Here is a 19,050-nt window from a genome sequence, read left to right as displayed (position 1 = left end):
GTTGATTATTGCTGAGTGATGTGATTATTCAATTGATGTTGGATTGTCCATTCCAAATTCTAATTTCCTGTTTACTGCAGTCAGTGGTGGGAATTCCACATTCCTCTGGCGAAGGGGGGGAGGTGGCATCTGAACTAGAACATCTCGCTGTACCGCTGAGATCACCTGGCCGGGTTGATTATACTTCGCCATCGTTAATTATATACATCGAATCACAGTATGATCATATCACCCGGAATGTGCTCCATCATTTTAGATCTCGGAAGCTAATCAAGCTTGAGTCTGGATGGTGCTTGGATGGGCTACCACGACTCGTATTAACAGGTCCTCTCGGTGGCTGAGCGGCTACATTTTGTGCAGCAGAGGGCAGCGCAGCAAGATCCATTGCTCTACCGTACGTTTATGCTTCTTTGCAGTCTATTTTTCGCCAACCTGCACTGACCAGCGCGGTGAAGTATTGTCAACTAACCTCCCATGACCCGCACAGCGTGGGGGAGACCCTCATCCAGCAGTGGATTGACAAAAGCGATGTACGTGTAGATTAAGATGGTTTAAATGTGAACACGCGTGTTTATATGCATGTTTCAGTTCCATGTCCTTTACTTAGTTTGTTCAGTTGAGATTAAAATGCCAGCGATATATAAAAGCTGATACATGTAGAGTGACGTAGTATTTACAATCTCGTTGATGGTACTGTAATGTTAAACCATCGTCTACAATCCTCCACCCGTGTTGGGGACTCGGATCAAACGGGACTGTCGTCTCACACGCCCCGTGTTCAACCACCAACTCGGTCACCGCATCGCGCGCATTCTGCGGCCGTCTGGAATGCTCTTCCTTCCGGTACTATATTAGGAAGCCACTGGAGCTACGCACTTTTAAATCTAGATTGAAGACAAATTCTTTAGAACTAAATTGCGTGTTTAGTTTGTTATCCTTCTCCCGAACCTCTGGTTAGCACGGTTGGCTACGTACGGTGCGAAAGAAGTTCAACATAGTGCATACTACACTACAGGTCACAACACTTATCATTTGCGTATTCAATGCTCCTCTTTGAAATTCCTCTTCCCATCATTGTCTCTCTTGTTGTTGCGCACAAGCTCTTGTGTAACCTTCCCTCGCTCAATTCAGCAAACCTGTTATGCCCTTTTACATCTTGTGATTCGTGCTGCTGGCTTACTATCCACTTGTCGTCCTGGGCTTTCTGTTTGGCCTTTGCTCAGAAAAGCTGTGTTAAAATAAAATGTATTAATACCACTGTGAAACATAGGAGATGGACTCCTGACACTGCAGTAAGCACTTGAAAACCGTTGCTCCTTGGGGGAAACAGAAAGGTTAAACCAAGACATCGCGCTTAAAGTTACTTTATTTCTTGTTTTGTTTGGTTACGTTAGTCTACTTCATCCCCCTCTTCCCGCATGTGTGTATGTTGAACTTCTTTCGCGCCGTACGTAGCCAACCGTGCTAATTGGAGGTGCGTTACCATCGTCATTGTAAGTTCTCACAGCAAGGTGTGCGCTGGTGTCATACAAAGACCCCCCTTAACAGACTGTTGGGGAAAGTGCTCTTCTTCCCCTTACCCCGTTAATCTGCTGCGCCCATTCGTTGCTCCTACTGTGACAAGGCAGTGAGACCACGTGCCTCCAGACGGCCCCCCATTTGAGGGTGTATTATTCCGGGTTTGAAACATGTTCATAATCTGTGATGTCCGTGTTCTGGGTTCTTGAATATAAAAAAGACTGGAACATTTTATGACAATACGATCATTCAAAGCAAGGTCAAGTTATGCTGAATCTGAAAAACAGCTGTGGGGCCGTCCATAATTGACGTCACGCGATTTGGGACGATTTTTGACCCCCCCCCCCCGCCTCATCACACGGCGTCACAAAAAGTCAGACCCCCCTCAAATATGACGTCATAAAACTCTGCCCCCCCCCAAAACCATGTTTCCATTTTGAAAATAAAACATGCTTCAAATCGCTTTAAACTATTGTCATTATAGTGCGTATTTAATGTGGCGCTGCACTCTGATGTAGGAGAAAATATGAATTAAAAAGTCTTTGATTAGGTAAAAAGTGTTGTCTATACTTATTTAAAGTTGCGCATTTTGATGTGACGTCACATTTCTCAAACCCCCCTCCTCGTCACACATCGTCACAAATGTCTGACCCCCCCCCCCCCCCCAGGTGCGTGACGTCATTTATGGACGAACCCTTTAACACAGCAGTGACATTTTTAAGCACGAATGAATTAAATCTTTGAGGTTACGGTGATGTGGGGAATATATGACGTACTGGGAGGGACACGAGGCAGATTGACTAAAAGCAAATACTGTAATCGGCAAACACTGATTTTGTTGTCAATAAATAATATCTCTTAGTCCACCAAGTCCATTGGCTCTCCAGACCAATACAGTTCAATATTATGAAGCAGCATTTATTTTAAGTGAGTCAACTCTGGACCGGTTTCGATCTGCTCTTGATTACCATGCATTCTGCTCGAGTTCCGTGTTGTGGACCAACGTTTATTTTAATGTTTACTTGATTATAATATTTTAGGGGGGGCGCTATGAGTTACCATATTCTATGGTTTATATGATGCAAACAAAATGAAGCAAAGTTGTTGGTGCACCTTATGATCCGGTCAGTGTCTGCGTGTGGTGCGAGAGACCAGACTTGTATAGCTTTGATTCATAATCGTGCCATCGTGGTGAGATGTTAACTCCCTCGCCTGGTATGCAGGAGGTCGTGGGTTCGAACCCAACCCTGACGCCTGCTGTATATTTCGAGTTTGCGTGTCTCTCTCCCTGTGGTCGCGTGGATTCTTCTCCAGGTCCTTCGGTTTTCCCTCTACATTTAGAAATATGCATTTATAGTACTTAGCTGCTATAAATTTCCACTTGAAAAAGCACTTCGTTTAGCTATCATTTGTGGCCAGGTCGCTTCTGAAAAATAGATGTACAGCTCAGTTGAATTTAGTTTAAAATAAAATGCACAACTTTATTCATCCCGGGGACACGTTCGGAGTGCATCTTCCCGAAATGTGTAATCTAAGGAATTAATTTGCTCTCAAGGCTTGGATAAATATTTAATCATCATCATAAGCCATGATCGCAAGTCTTTGTGTTTTTTTCCAATAAACGCCTTTAGACCCTGTAACTTGGTAAAAACGGGAGATTGTTCCCCCCTCTTTTAGGGCTGTTTCCCCAGCCGAGAAAAAATGCGCTGTTGGCTTTAAATTACGATCTTCCTAAGCTATTTGGCAATCTCGCAGAGCAGTGAGCTCCATTCGTTGAAGAACACGTGGTTGCCAAACAGTTTTTTTTCCCCCACATGACTTCTCCAGAAAAAACTACTTGAAGTTGCTTTAAATTTTTGTTTTTAACTCGGTAGGACTCACACTGGCCCATAAAGTCTGCTGTTGACATTGTTCATCGCTGAACACTAAACACCAATGCTTTCAATTTCAGACCTGGAATTTATCCAAATTACGAGCGACACTCGATTTAATGGCATCGATTTTGTGTGTGTGCAGTTATTGTTGACTGAGGCTAAGACTACTATACGACGTCGCCATCTCGACAACATGATATGAGGAATTATGACTTCCTATACTTCTATACTAATTATAAACAATGAGTGACAGACGCGGATCTGGACCACGCAGTGTTTTTTTTAAATGTTTTTTTACATTCCTCGCTGCTTCAGCAGGCTTGTCACGATACGTTCCAAGATTTATTCGTTAATCCACGGCTGTGTCAGCTGCGATGTGCGATTAGTGCTAAACAAATACCGTACAGCAATGTGCACATCGCTTCCAAGAAAGAAACACGAGCTTGATATTTGTACCATACCTTGGTATTTGTAAATAACCAAACATTTGTGTTGATGTGGCAAGCATTATCAACTGAAACTTTCACAACCCACAAGAAAAAATAACCCCAACACGACCAGCATTTTTGTTGTTTTGGGTAATTTTTACACAACCAGTAAGTTTACCCATTAGATAGTCTTGAAATGAGACTTGGGACTTTTCACATCCACAACTCTGATGTGGACAATAGTGTGGACACAATCTCTGTCACTGTGATTTCCAAGTGTGAAAAGGTTTGACCTACATAATGTGTATTTTTGTGCAATAAAGAAGGACCGTTGCCCTAAACGTCGCCTATTATTTCCGTTTAAGGCTAAACATACTGTGTTATTGACAAACGAAGGTTTTGAGTTTTTTTTTCAAATGTAGTTTTGAGGGGAACAATTTTTGCACCGCATGCCCGACTCTGTGTGTAATTTTAATTTCTTTCGCACCATACGCAGCCAACCATGCTCATCGGAGGTGCGTCGTCAGTATCCGCCCCGTGAAGGGTTAATTCTTGTCCAGTAACCCATTCGTGCACGACGACTGTGTCACTGTCCTGTTCTCATCGCCGACCTCTTCACGCCATCATTGCTTGGTTAGAGACACCTCAGGACAGTTACAGACTGAGGCCTTTGGGCTCCAGGGAGAAGGGGCTTCAGCAGCTAAGAAACTCTGGGAATGGATCGTGCATCACGAGATTCCCCCGCAGACTTGGGCACAGATATGGCGGGCCTCTAAAAGCAGCCCAAGAACCCATACTCTTAAGCTCATTCAATTTAAATTCATTCAGGGAGCATACTTGAATTACAAAAGGGGGAAATTTATTGGAGGATTTTTCAGCCTGTCCAGTGCCCCGGGCACAATACAAACCTACTCCCAGGCCTCCAGGCTCTGCCATGACGTTATGAAACTCTGCCAGGGCATCTCGAGCTTTTTCAACGGCCTGTGCGGCACGAACCTCTCCCCATCCGTGAGGAGACTGGGGTTTTAAACCTGGCATGGTAACAAGGCATCAGCATGCATTGCTCCAGACTTTTTAACATTATTGCCAGAAATGTCATACTGACTACTTGGAAACAGTGGCATAACATGTTCACTGTACATGCGAGCATAGAACATGTGAGTCATTAACTGAAATGGAAGGAAAATAAGCTTCATGCCAAACGGTTCCCTTTGGCGCAAAACCTGAAGTTAATAAATTAGGCAAGGGGTCTTGGGACAGGAACCGAAGCGGAGGGGAAATGAACCCCTCCGTGTCTCGACGAGGGCGACTTTCGGGCAGATGGTGGGGAATCTTGGACGTTCACGACGACCGCATTCGTGGTGATAATTTAAGGCGACCCTCCCCCTCCTTTTACACCCCCGACTCACGTCCCCTGCGGGCCTGGGACTACTCCGTAAGTTGAATGTACCACCCCCTTCTTCCCTTGCCATCCCTTCACCCCAGATTAAAGCGCATCGGCTCCCCGACGCGATTTCTTTACGTGAAAGAGAAGATAAATCGATACATGTACTGTACATCCCCATACACCCCCGTTACATTCCCCCGTCTTATACAGACTGGTCGCGTCCGGTCTGAGGGCCCCCAGTTTGTCCCCGTCCCATTTTAACGTCACCGACAGCGCTGTTACGGGCCTAAATTGTTTTTTATAAATCCTAATAATACAAAATAAATCAAGTTTTGGCTTGAATCGCCGTGGGGTTGGGGGTGAATCGCCCCACGTCGACTAATCTCGTATGGGGTCACGGAGCCTTGGCAGTGGTGCACCAGCACAAACGTCAACACATTCGTCAGGAATGTCTCACTGTGTGGTCTTTAAAGGGAAATATAGAACAGGCGACATTTCGGGAAGTGGACTTTCTTCATATCACTTAAATAGAGAGGCGAGAGAGACAGAGTGGATGCTAAGAGTTGGAGACTGAACTTTACACCATGAGAATTACATTTTTTAAAAATTGTGATGACCAGTTTTTAAATTGGCGTGTGAATAGTTAACTATAAATATAATACGGTACCACTACAGGTTTATTAGGCGTATGGCGACCTCTAGTGGTATTTGAATGAACCTACACGATGTCAATCCACTACTCCATACGCTTTGGTTCTATTCGGTAAAGTCACGTAGGTAAAAAATAAAACAACAAAAATCACGACGTTTCGACCACAACACAAGTGGCCTTCATCAGGTGAAGGGACCAGACTGTCTAGAGGACAGTGCTGGAGTGAACACAGCCAAGCTCAGACCGCGACCTTTAAGCTGTGTGAGAGGAAACAGAGCGCCTTGACAAAGGAATTAGCATAAAAATTAGCATTTAATTGGCGGACTTAGCATGATGAACGGTGTAGAGGGGGTGAACATGTGCAGGTCGGCGAGGGGGGGAGGGGAGGGGGGAGTTTACATATTGATGGTGTGAAAAGGGAATTTAAGCAGCTGCGAAAGTTTGGGATACCACTTTTTGAAAAAAGATACTGTACCATTGAAAATTAGTTTAATGTTTGGTTTGATTCAGAACATCTTTCCAATGGTTGCTTAATTTGAAACCATCCTCTCGGTTGAAATTGTGTCTGTGTTTGTAAATCTGAATTGCCTCGTGAACAAATCTCTGATAAAAACCCGTGGGTTTGCAAAGAACCTTGGTATCGGAGAAAATTATATCGTGATCACCCACAGTGTTGTAACAGTGATCAGCTACGGCAGAAGAATTCGTTCTGCCGTGTTTCAAATCTGATTTGTGCTCACGAATTCGGTCAGAGACATGTCGTTTCGTCTCCCCGATATAGCAGTCACCGCAGGTACAACTCAATTTGTAAACCCCGGGGTACTGTAAGTCAGGAATGACATCCTTCACGGAAGGGATCAGGTCACGGATTTTGTGTACTGTGTTGAACCGGACCAGGATCTTGTGTTTGTTTAGAATTTTGGAGATCTTTTTAGTAACGCCTGCTATATATGGTAGTGTGATCGTTTTGATCAGAGTATCAAGTGGTTGTTTCTGTATGGAGGGAGAAACAGCTTGGCGGATGGTACGGTCAGAGTATCCATTCCTTTTTAGGGCCAGATGTACATGTTTTAATTCACTGGTCAGGTGCTGTTGGTCCGAAATGCAATGAGCCCTGTGGTATAACGTTTTGATGAGATAATTCTTTTGCATCGGGTGGTGGTGGGAATCAGGTTTCAAGTAGGAATCTGTGTGGGTGGGTTTCCTGTAGACAGAATGCTCCAGTGAGCCATCAGGTCTCCTCTCAAACAGAACATCCAAGAATGGTAGCTTGCCATCTTTCTCCACTTCCATGGTGAATTTGATGGCGGGATGTCTGGAATTAATGTGGTCTAGGAAAAGGTTCAAAGCCGGGAGGCCATGTGGCCAAATGACGAAAGTGTCGTCTACATATCTCTTCCACAGGGAAGGTCTGAGGGTAGAAGTCTGGATGGCGTCTGATTCCTATTTCTCCATGAAAATATTGCCTATCACTGGTGACAAGGGGGATCCCATGGGGGTACCCTCATTTTGTTTGTAGAAGGTGCTATTCCAAGTAAAGTAGGTATTGTTGAGGCAGTGCCTAACCAGTGCAGGTGTATCGGGGTCTAGTCCATGTTGTACCAAATTTTCAATTAGACAGTCTGGTCCCTTCACCTGATGAAGGCTACTTGTGTTGTGGCCGAAACGTCGTGATTTTTGTTTTATTTTTTTACCTACGTGACTTTACCGAATAGAACCAAAGAGTATGGATCCTTGCAGTCACGAAAGCTTTAAATCTAGAATCCACTAATCGGCACGTATGGATTACAAATGGTTCAAGTTTGTCTGATTCCCATGAAACGTGCTTTGAGCCTTGCACGAAAACAATCAATTAGTTTCGATTACTCCAAATTGTAAATATTTTTTTGCAATTTGGGCTAATTACAGCAGTCGGAACGAACGGAAGAAAACAAATGAGACAGTACTGACAATATACAGGCGAGACAGACAAAAAAAACACAGTCCAAACAGTGCAAACCTAAACGTTGTAATTTTCTGCTTATATGAGAATTGAGGTGATGCTCATCTGATGCTTACAGCCGCGAGCCAGTGGTGGGAATTCCACATTGGTATGATGGGGGCGAGTCTATCCATAGGACATTAAGTGCAATCACATGTGAATGTGAGATCTAAAATGTATTTGGTACAGCACGTGTAATAAGTCCTTGTAACGAGGCCGAGACCACAACGCACTATACTTGGGAGCCTGGTTTGCTTATAGTAATTTTGATGCGATACATTTCGTTGAGTTATCATTTGTGGCCGGGTCACTTCTGAAAAATAGTGGGCCCTATCTGGTAAAATAAAAATAAAATAGTCACTGTCTTAATAGTGCCATCCCAGAGTTCTGACCTCTGAACCACCTGGCCCCATCTTGAACAGACAGAATACATTACATCGTAGTGGGTAAGCCGATTGGATCTCCAGATAAATACGGTATTACCGAGCAGAATTTGTTTAAACAAGCAAACTTTGAACCATTGATTGCCTTTCAGGTCTTATCAGCAGAAGGCTCGTTCAGCAAATTAACCTTATGGCGGGACCCGGGGTCCCATAAGCCCCCGGCTCTCGCATAGACATTATATTATAATGTAAACATTATATTATATATTATATTATAATGTAAACATTATAATGTAAACAAAAACTTTGCTTTTTTTCACCAACGGCTTTGAAGGATGGTGGCAAGTGTCGTCTTGTTAAACTATGCCTTTAAAACTGAAAACTACTTACCTGTAGTACCTCTATTTAAATACACTATCGAAGAAATAATTTACACCCCTCTGTCAATCATCGTGTTTCTCAGTGTGGATTTGTGAACACGCTTTGTAAACAGTACATAACATATTACGCATTTTCAATGCGCTGTTTATATTGTAACAACCGTTTGTACCAATGTTACTCTACAGAGTAGTGGGTCGCCGCTCCTCTTATCCGCATTGATACGAGCGGTATGTGGGGACTATGGCTTAACCGCAAAAAAAAACCTATCTGCACAGATGCATACGGACAAGAGAAGTATTATCAAACAGGAGGAATTAACGGTGCAACGCATCTCATCTGTTAAATATCTGCAGGTAATAGGATTGTCATCGATTGATCCTGACTGCAGACATTGGTAGGTCACAAATAATAATGAAGATAAGAGAGCAGTTTCACTGTATTATGCTTACCGTTATGACAAATAAAGGACTTAAGTCGTGTAGGCAGTTTGAGCAGCTTTGGATAAGACTCATGATCCTGCCCATACCCAAGCATGGAGTGCATTCGCTTGTTCAGCTCTTCTGCGCATTCGTCCTCGCCGCTGCGCTTGGACACGACACGACAACAGAACGATCCGCGTAGGCGGGTCACGGCGTTCATGTGCGCGGTGGGATGGAGTCGCCAAAAATAAATTAATTACGATTTTGACTTCCGTTTATTCGGGACCCCGGGGTCCCGCCATAAGGTTCAAATAACCCTGCTGAACAGATGTTATTGGTAAGAGCACTTCATCCTGTCCAAGCATCCTGTTCAACTCAAACAAGCAAAATCTTGACTTAAAGCGTTCGTGACTGCAGGAATTCATATTTTTTGGGTCTTTCGGTAAAGTTGCATAGATAGGTTGAAAGAAAATAACAAAAAACTACGACGTTTCGATCACAACATCAGGAAAAGATGATGACGACCGCTTGTGTTGCGATCGAAACGTCCTAGTTTTTGTTATATTATTTGAACCTATCTACGTGACTTTACCGAAAGACCCAAAGCATATCAAACATGCAATATTGTATTCAATTAAAGTACCGTTTTAGAGTATTGTGGGTAAATGAATTGAATGAACTTGGCAACATTTCCTCAATGTAAGAATTTAAATACATATGAGTGGCGTGAACAAGTTTTTCAACGCACCTAATAGTACGTGCATCATGGAGATGGATCGATGAGGTTAGCCCAGGCAAAGAAGTGAGATGGATGGTAGCGGACACTGGACTGTCAGGCATGGCAATTACATGGGGAGGCCTTTATCCAGCAGTAGATAGAAAATGGTTGATGACATATCCTTACCTTGTGCGTGGTTTTCTCTTGGCATGTTGGTTTCCTCCACGAAAGCAGCACTCTAAAAACACAGTACAGTACTTCAGGAAATGACCAAACAACTCAAAGCAGGACCCTCCTAAAATGAGTCTCAAGACGATGTGGCAAACTAAACACAAACAGCAGTCTTAAAGAAATGTATTTTCTAGAGTTTTCTAGATTGAAGTTATTTTTCATAAAATGTCTCGTTAAACCCGCCACCACCTGAAACATCGTACTCAGATTGTAAATGTAGCTTTGCTCTCCAACACACCGCTGTGCTGTACTAGTAACGAATTGGCATGTTCTGTTTACGTGACAAACCTTACTAGTTGGCTGTATCGGGCGGTGGCGGGTTTAACGACACATTTATATATTTACGCAATCTAACCCAAAAACCTGTATCATTTCTTTAGAACTGCTTTTTGTGTTTAGTTTCTTGTCCTACCCCCGCACCTCCGGTTAGCGTGGTTGGCTACGTACCTTACGAAATAAGTTCTAGATACATAATATGTCACTGGGTGGCGTCATGGTTAAATTGGTCATCAGCTGATCATCTCACCGGATTATTCAAATTAATGCTACTGTGGGAAGTCGGCAACCAATGTCCTTTGGAGAGGGATGTGAATTTTTTTTTACAACTGATTCAGGGCTGCCAACAGAGATGAGCACGTAAAAACAAGGAAGCTTTGTATCAATATTTGTATCTGTATTAAATTTAGAATGCTGTGAGGTGGCCGGATGCCTCAGCTCAAAGCACTGAGCTGGCATCGCTGAGAACCTGGGTTCACCTCCAGCGGAGTGACTAAATCAGGTTCCTAAACTAAACTATTTATTATTTTACCAGGTAAAGGCTACTGAGCTATATAGCTCTTTTTCAGAAGCGACGTGACCGCAAATGATAGCCCAACGAAGTGGCTTATCAAGTGGAAATTTATAGCAGCCAAATAATCTAAACGCATGTTTCTAAATGTGGAGGGAAAAAAACAAAGGACCCAGAGAAAAATCTACACGGCCACGGGGTGAACAACAAACTCTAAATATACAAGTGTCAGCGTCGGGATCGAACCCACGACCTCCTGTTCACGAGGCGAGGTAGTTAACATCTTGCAACAGCGGCACCCCTCTAACCAATGACTGCAGACAAGACCACTACATTGCGTTTGGCTCTGCACTTAATTTGGCTAATTCCCGCATTTACAATTTAAAATTAGCATCACAAATATTACTATTTGCAGCAGGGTCGGTGGATAAGAGGTCACAGTGAAGATATTTCAGAAGCAGCTCTATGATATCTCCCTTTGCGGACCATTCTCAAACACAGGTCCGACACGTTTGTATGGAATACATCTGTACTTCCCACGTCTTCGATTCATTGTAAGAGGAACTCTGGCATCGCCAGCCCACGTGTCTGGAACAGCTCTGCCGCTGCACGTCAGAGCTGCCGAGTCGCTGTCGTCATTCAGAGTCTCACTCCGAAACCACCTGCCAACAGCCACGGGTGAGTACTTAATTTCATTCTCATTGCAATGGACTAGTGAGTGATATTTCATATTTTTGTTGTTTGTTCAGCACCCTTGTAATGGCTTGCCATGTTACGGCGCTGTAGAAGTCGTTGTAGAACAGTTCGGATATAGTTGGGGAAAGAGAATGAAACCCGAGTTTTAATTGTGTTAATATTTTTGTTACTGCATGGCTAAGGACAGCCACTGCGGGAGATGGAACAATAAGATCACTGTGGACGATGGAACATTTTTACCCACAGGTGCGAGATGGATTGTAGCATCCCAGGGACAATATATAGATGGAAACAGCTTGATGGGGAGGCCTTTGACCAGCAGTAGATAGACCTTGGCTCATGACAATCATGCAATGATAGAGCAAAATAATGCAACACACAGTATCCGTGTATTTAAATGTCATCGGCCTGCATCGGCCTCACAATCAGTTACCTGCAGTATTTGTTGCCCCTATTCGATATAGCTGTTTGTCCACTTGTCTGGGGAACGCCCTCGAATGACACGTAGCCCAGGCGTGAACCTTTGATGTACATGTACAGCCCTTTGTCAATCCACTGATGGATGAAAGGCACCCCAAGCCAAGCGGGTTGTGGAGGTTATTCGATAACACTCCACCCTGCTATTTAGCATGGTATAGTAAACTATTTTTTTATTTTAGCAGGCAAGGTCCTCCGGAGCTATAGAGCTCACAAATGATAGCTCAACATAGTGGCTTATCACGTGTAAATTTATAGCAGCCAAATGCTCTAAACGTATGTATCTAAATGTGGAAGGTAAAACTGGAGGACCCGGAGACAAATCCACGCGACCACAGAGAGAGAGAGACACGCAAACTCCAAATATACAGCAGGCGTCAGGGTCGAGATCGAACCCAAGGCCTCCTGTACACCAGGCGAGGCAGTTAACATCTTAAGAGAAGTGGAGAGCGTGGCCGTGTTAAACACAGAGCACCGTGCGTGCCGCCGGTGAGGCGCGTGTGAATTTTAGCCGCTGCAAGCACGGGACTCTGGACCTGAATTCCTTTCCATGCACCCGACCGTGCACCTCGTTTGCATGCGGTATTCAAATCTCCACTTGCAAAATAGCACCGCACTTCCTTGTGTACGCATGCCATAGCCCTGCGTGACAGGTGAGTTGCAGTCTATCGCTTTTAAAGGTCGAGTTTTTTGCGCCTCTTGCATGGTTCACTTTTTTACGATGGTTGCTCAGCACAAGAACAAAAGGTCCGAAATGCCAAGCTACCCGTGACAAACATCACCACTAAGCGTGTGATAGATTTTGTATCAGAGTGAATATACTTTTGTAATTGGAGTTGAGGTTATACGAATTTATTAACATAAAGAAATGTTTTTGTTTTGTTTTACGTGTCCGCTCAAGCGGTACCTATCTGCATTGACCTTGTGTGTATCACCCCGTGTGTGTGTGTATCACCCCGTGTGTGTGTGTATCACCCCGTGTGTGTGTGTATCACCCCGTGTGTGTGTGTATCACCCCGTGTGTGTGTGTATCACCCCGTGTGTGTGTGTATCACCCCGTGTGTGTGTGTATCACCCCGTGTGTGTGTGTATCACCCCGTGTGTGTGTGTATCACCTCGTGTGTGTGTGTGCATCACCTCGTGTGTGTGTGCATCACCTCGTGTGTGTGTGTATCACCTCGTGTGTGTGTGTGTATCACCTCGTGTGTGTGTGTATCACCTCGTGTGTGTGTGTGTATCACCTCGTGTGTGTGTGTACCACCTCGTGTGTGTGTGTGTATCACCTCGTGTGTGTGTGTATCACCTCGTGTGTGTATCACCCCGTGTGTGTATTACCCCGTGTGTGTGTGTATCACCCCGTGTGTGTGTGTATCACCTCGTGTGTGTGTATCACCTCGTGTGTGTGTATCACCTCGTGTGTGTGTGTATAACCTCGTGTGTGTGTGTGTGTATAACCTCGTGTGTGTGTGTGTATCACCTCGTGTGTGTGTGTATCACCTCGTGTGTGTGTGTATCACCTCGTGTGTGTGTGTGTCACCTCGTGTGTGTGTGTGTATCACCTCGTGTGTGTGTGTGTATCACCTCGTGTGTGTGTATCACCTCGTGTGTGTGCGTTCTCTGCGGTACCTCTGGTTTCATTTCACAAGGAAATGGTCATACCCTCATAAACAATACTAGATCTTGAGACTTGGGCCATCTATTGGTAAAACATTTCTTGTTAACATGCTCGCATAATGTCAACTTATATAACAATCATAGTTTACAGCCCATTGTCAATACACTGCTGGATGAGGGCCTCTGCATGCCACGTAGGTGATGGGGGTCACTTCACCATACTTCACCACGTTGGTCAATGCGGATTGGTGAAGATGGGGAGCATAGATAGGCGTCATCGTTTTTAAGTGCAGTCCAACAACGGATTTTGTAGGATTGTTCTCTTCTGGGTAACACGTGTTTTACCTTTATTTGTGCAGTACAGTGCTTCCATATGTTTTTGTATGCACTAACTTAGGCTGGTAATTCATTATGTTTTTTATTCACTCAGGATTGTAATATTTGAATATTAATAGTGGAATGTATATATTCTTGGTTCTTTCGGTAAAGTCACGTTAATAGAAAATAATAAAATATATGTGCAGTCGAAACGTCGTGAGAATTTTATTGTTTTATATATATTTTATTGTTTCCTTTCAACGTGACTTTACCGAAAGAACCAAGAATATGAATCACTGCAGTCACGAAAGCTATAAATGAAAATTTGGAATGTATATGTTTAGAAATCCTCGCTGTATTTCAATACTCTTTTTCAGGAGGGTCCTGCATTGCACTGCTTGACAAGTTCTGTTTACAAGGGGCACTTTGTGTGTGCGAGCAAATCGGAGTTCCCAGAGAAGACCCCCCATGCAAACGAGGGGATAACACTCAAAGTCCACACGCACAGGTTCACGAATCCACTTTTCTCTACTGCCATCTCCTGGCCACTCCTCACAGACCAGCGAGATCGGGCGTTTCTCTAATCTCTGCATGATCCACCAACCCTTACCTCCAAGTCTCTGGATCACAGGCATGTACCATTAAATACGTGTGTTCATTTATGAATCGGGAAGTTTGTAGGTCATGTCATGGGAATACAACCAGCCGATAACCCGAAAATATTATTTAGATTCCAAACCCAGTCGATGAAAAACCGGCTCCGTTATTTGTTTTGAAGCATATTGTTTATGGATGCAGAAAGGGCCATCATCATAGTCATTCATGGTTAATCCACTGCTGGACGAAGGCCTCCCCAAGTCGCCACCACCATCTCTCATGATCCTGCGATGTAAAACGTTCAACTAGTTTTTTTATTTAAACTATACAACATTTTTACCAGGTAAGGCCAACTGAGCTATATAGCTCTTTTTCAGAAGTGACCTGTAATAATATACCAAGCACCTGCCACACGAGATGATTTCATCGCTCCATCTCTCCCGATGGACGTGTCCTCTGACGCATTCCACTCCTTGGCTGTCACTCCGTCACTGTCCTTGGTTTACGAAGTCGCTTGAGTGTGCATCATACTACAAGGTGTCCATCAATGTTACAAAAACAGAACATGAACTTGTGTGCATTGTTCACTCTCGTGTCTCTTGGTGGAGTGCAAAGAGGGAGGGAGGGGTCATGTGAAGGTGACATCCATACACACTAACCGCGACATGGTATGCGTATAATAACGTACAGCCCGTTGTCAATCCACTGTTGAATGAGTGCTTCCCCACACCCCGCGGGTCGTGGGTATTTATTTGACCATACATTCACCCGCGTGTATGAGCATGTGTAGATTTACTGTCCTGCAAAAGTGTAAATATGTATGTTGAACTCTTTTTGCACAGTACGCAGCCAATCGTGCTAAGCGGAGGTGTGAATACTTTCTGTACTTTCTCCCTATGACAAAATCACCTGGAATGCGCCTGATATCCTCCGATCTCAGAAGCCTATGCAGGCGTTAAGCCTGCATAGGGCGTGAATGAACGACCACCGTGCATAATAACAGGTATTATAGACTGCCGCTGCAGCTCAGGAAAAACCAGTGCAGCAAAATCCACGTTCATGCTCCTCTCCTTCACCAACTGGAGCCGATGAACGTGAAGTATGGTCAAAAATCCCCATGACCCGCACAACACACGAAGGCCCTCATCCAGCAGTGGATTGACAAATGGGTTGTACACGTTACAGTTATGGCCAGTCCTTAATTTCAGCCAGAACTTTCCGGATCGCCGTGACGGGAGTGACATTTTCTCCCCACATCATCTTTCTGGCCTCGTTTAGTCCTCACGTGATACTGCGGTGGTACCGTGCGAGAGTAGCACTTAGGGTTTCCAAATGCCGTAAAGGACGATAAGTACTTACATTTTACTTCCTTGTTCTTGTCTTAAAATGTTTGATAATCTCCATGCCAAGCCAGCATAGCAGCTTTCCAGAATACGTCGAGCAAGACATGAATCCCTCTGTATTACATGCTCTATTGGCTTGATGCTCTCAGTGGGTTCAGATTTTGGTTTCGGGTTCATTGTACAGGTTGATGCATACGTGTTCACATAACTTGTATGCGTGGCATGGTGATGTACACACATTACCAAACCACGAGTTAATATTCTCCACAAATATGCTAAATTAACATTTCGTGTTATGTATTACAGTGATGTTTGCACACAGCGTTTTGATAAGTTTTTTTTGTGTGTGGAATATTTGCTGGTTTATTCCAGGATGTTTCTGTTGCGCGTCGTCGCTTTGGGATGTTCTGTGTTCATATTTTGTTTGTTGCGGTTGCACCCGACTTAAGAGCCGCATGGCTCACAGGGCTATACCTAATAAATGAAACTTGTATAGTTTCATGTAAAATTAGGGTCCATTTCTTATAGAGAGGGTCCTTGCCGATGTACATCAGTGAGTTTATATATCAGCATTGGTTAAAACAAGCCTGACTTTTCTGATGAGACACTGTCGAAGCTCGTCCAGAATTGTTTGCGTGTGTAGTGACATCGCAGATGTCACTGTGTGGTGCCGACCCTAGAGGGGCACGGCGTGCGATGTACTCACATCGCGGACATCACGTATGTAGCGACATCGTGAATGTCACCGAGTATTGCCGGCTCTAGCGAGGCACAGCGTGCGATGCACCGTCATCGTAGACACCCCGTAGGTGGGTGTAGTACCAGCCCTAGTGAGGGCTTGGTGAGCGCTGGGATAGCGCAGTGGCACCACACTTGGCGTGCAGTGCCGTCTCATACCGGAGGGAGTGGGAGAGTGTCAGCCCAGAGACAGGGTTACCCTGGGCCATGGGACTCTGGTTGACCCCGACGGCACGTGACTGGTAAAGTCTACAGGGGGCCCCCAGATGGGGGCTAAGGGGTGGTCACGTGTCCGGGGGAAGGTTGTCCCGAGAAAAGTCGAGAGAGAGCCAGAACTCTCTCGAAGGTAGGTGGGGCCTAGGGTGGAGCCCGCCCCAACCCAGGAGCATATAAGCCGGGTCTCCGCAGGGACTGCGGTCATCGTTGCTACCGTCATCTGAAGATCTACGTTCTACGTCAAGAAGAAGCCTCCAACACGTGGTCCGGGACCCGAGCCGGGGTCCGGTCCATTCTAGCTAACTCCCAGTGTGTTAGTGTAGTTAGCCGGGTGGTCCAACACCCTAGGCTATTATCTGGTAAATGGGCAGCTACCCCTTTGTGTATTCGTGTTGGTGTAATAAATGTGTTGCCTCTAAGAAGTACATCTGCGACTCAGTTGGGCCCACTACACGTGTGTAGTGGAGTAACGCGCGCGGGGGTTTGCAAGCGGTGTGCATGCATGTGCGAGTTACGGACAGTGAGGTCGCATCGAGATGAACAGGTGTGGTGAGAGAGAGTGTGGTGCCACAGCAGCGAAGCCGCTCCGTCGGAGCGGCTTCCCTCCATTCTTCTTCTCAACATGGACCGAGGGTACACAGGGGACGGTGGCGACGTTTGCAACACGACGGCCGTCCTCACTTCACGGGAATCCAGGGGCCGTGCGAAACGTTGCTGTGAAAGGGCCTTTCTGGACTCGTCGGTCGTGAAGCAACGTCGGGTTCCAAGGCGAACCAGCGAACGCCAACAGATTCCGTCGGAGCCGTCCTGCCGACTCCGTGGCCGCGACGCCGCCACCTCCGAGCGACGGGGCCGACGCTGCTCTTCCCTCACCACCCCCCACATGAACACACACACACACCCACATAGAGCCCCGAGGGGAGGTCACCTGACCGACAGGTTTTCACCCAGAAGCCCTCTCATGGGACCAAACTTCACGGTTTCCTGCGACCAGGGAATTGGGCGACCTCCCCCGAGGCTAGCGTACACCGCGGCACCGTGACTCGGGTTGTAGTTGCATGGTCACGACGGGGCTGCTGAGCCACCGCGGATAGGAAGCACCCAAAACACACACGGGTCAGCAGGCCGGTAGGGGGTGGGCCGGAGTAGCGAGTGGCGGCAAGGCAGGGGGCCCTCCACTTGCACAGCGTGTGTAAAAAGTGGACGTCGGAGAGGGCACCGATTGGATTAGCGAGGAGCGGGAAATCCGAGGCTCCTGATTGGACGAGAGGCCAGCGGATTAGCGGCACATTATCTTTGATGTAGGGACCATAAAAAGGGCAGGGAACGTAGGGGCAGGGCAGTCGGGTTCTTCTGGAATCAAGGATTGGAGGAGTCATCGTGCCTGCTACTGGATCGTCCGTGAGACGAGTCGCAGCGCAGCCAGGCCCCGTTCCCAGCGAGGACTACGTGCAGCCTCGCCTTCCCACGGCTTCCTACACCTCGGAGTCGAACTGTGAGTACATAGGAGAAAGGTGAGATTAAGGGGGATATCCTTAGGGAGAGTGATTAGAGAGAGACGGGACAGAGTGAGTCCTAGACCATGGGAGATAGGTTAGACCTGCCCTGCTGGCCCACACTGACTCGGGTAGTTTAGCTACGTTATTCGCGAAGAATAAATCGCCACTAGTCAATAAACCTTGTGTCATCCCTGCGAGTGCGGAGAGGAGTGCATGTGCGGTGAGCCTTCTCGTTGTGGTATCCTGTGTTTGCGCACGAGCGTCTATTTTACCCGCGTGTGTGCATTTGCCGCTGCGTGTAGCTCGTAGTTAACGTGTACGCAAGGTAAACGGGCATCGTGCACGCGAGATCACCCGTGCCGCCTCTGCTTAACGTGTGCGCGAGATAGACGGGCGGCGTGCACGATCGGTGCGCGGCGCCGGGCAGGTAGCCGCGTCGAATTTTGGTGGCTACGCGCCAGCCCGAATCATGCCCCGAGGGGCCGCAGCGAAGGGGGGGGGGGGGGGGGTCGGTGAGCAGTAACCCTCCCCAGGACACGGAAGAGGGGAGCAGTGGATCCCACATGAGCGAGGGGACGGGGGTCAGCCTCCCCGACAAGAGCAACAGAAAGGAGACGGCCAATGAAGATGCATAGCAGTGATTGGCTGGCTGCAAATGCAGGCGGGGAACAGGCGCTAGGTTGACGGGAGATTGAGGCGATAGCGGCGGAAGCCACGGGCGTGAGGCGACGGGAGGTCGCCAGCTTAATTAATGAGTTAATAAGGAGGGGGATATATACGGGAGGGTGACAGA

General features: G+C 46.2%; 1 long non-coding RNA gene across 1 annotated transcript; it reads left to right on the top strand.

Moving 5' to 3' along the window:
* The first annotated feature begins 9 nt into the window (after nt 1-9).
* Nucleotides 10-16,302, top strand: LOC142931181 (uncharacterized). Its single transcript, XR_012947160.1, has 2 exons — nt 10-11,437; nt 14,242-16,302. It is a non-coding gene; the product is annotated as an uncharacterized LOC142931181 (long non-coding RNA).
* Nucleotides 16,303-19,050: the final 2,748 nt, after the last annotated feature.

Source organism: Petromyzon marinus, chromosome 50 (assembly GCF_048934315.1).
Source record: "Petromyzon marinus isolate PM22_M1 ecotype Great Lakes invasive population chromosome 50, UKy_Petmar_22M1.pri1.0, whole genome shotgun sequence".
In the NCBI taxonomy this organism is placed as follows: Eukaryota; Metazoa; Chordata; class Hyperoartia; order Petromyzontiformes; family Petromyzontidae; genus Petromyzon; species Petromyzon marinus.
The sequence above is the reverse complement of the archived record's forward strand: the minus strand, read 5'-3'. Positions and strand labels throughout refer to the sequence as shown.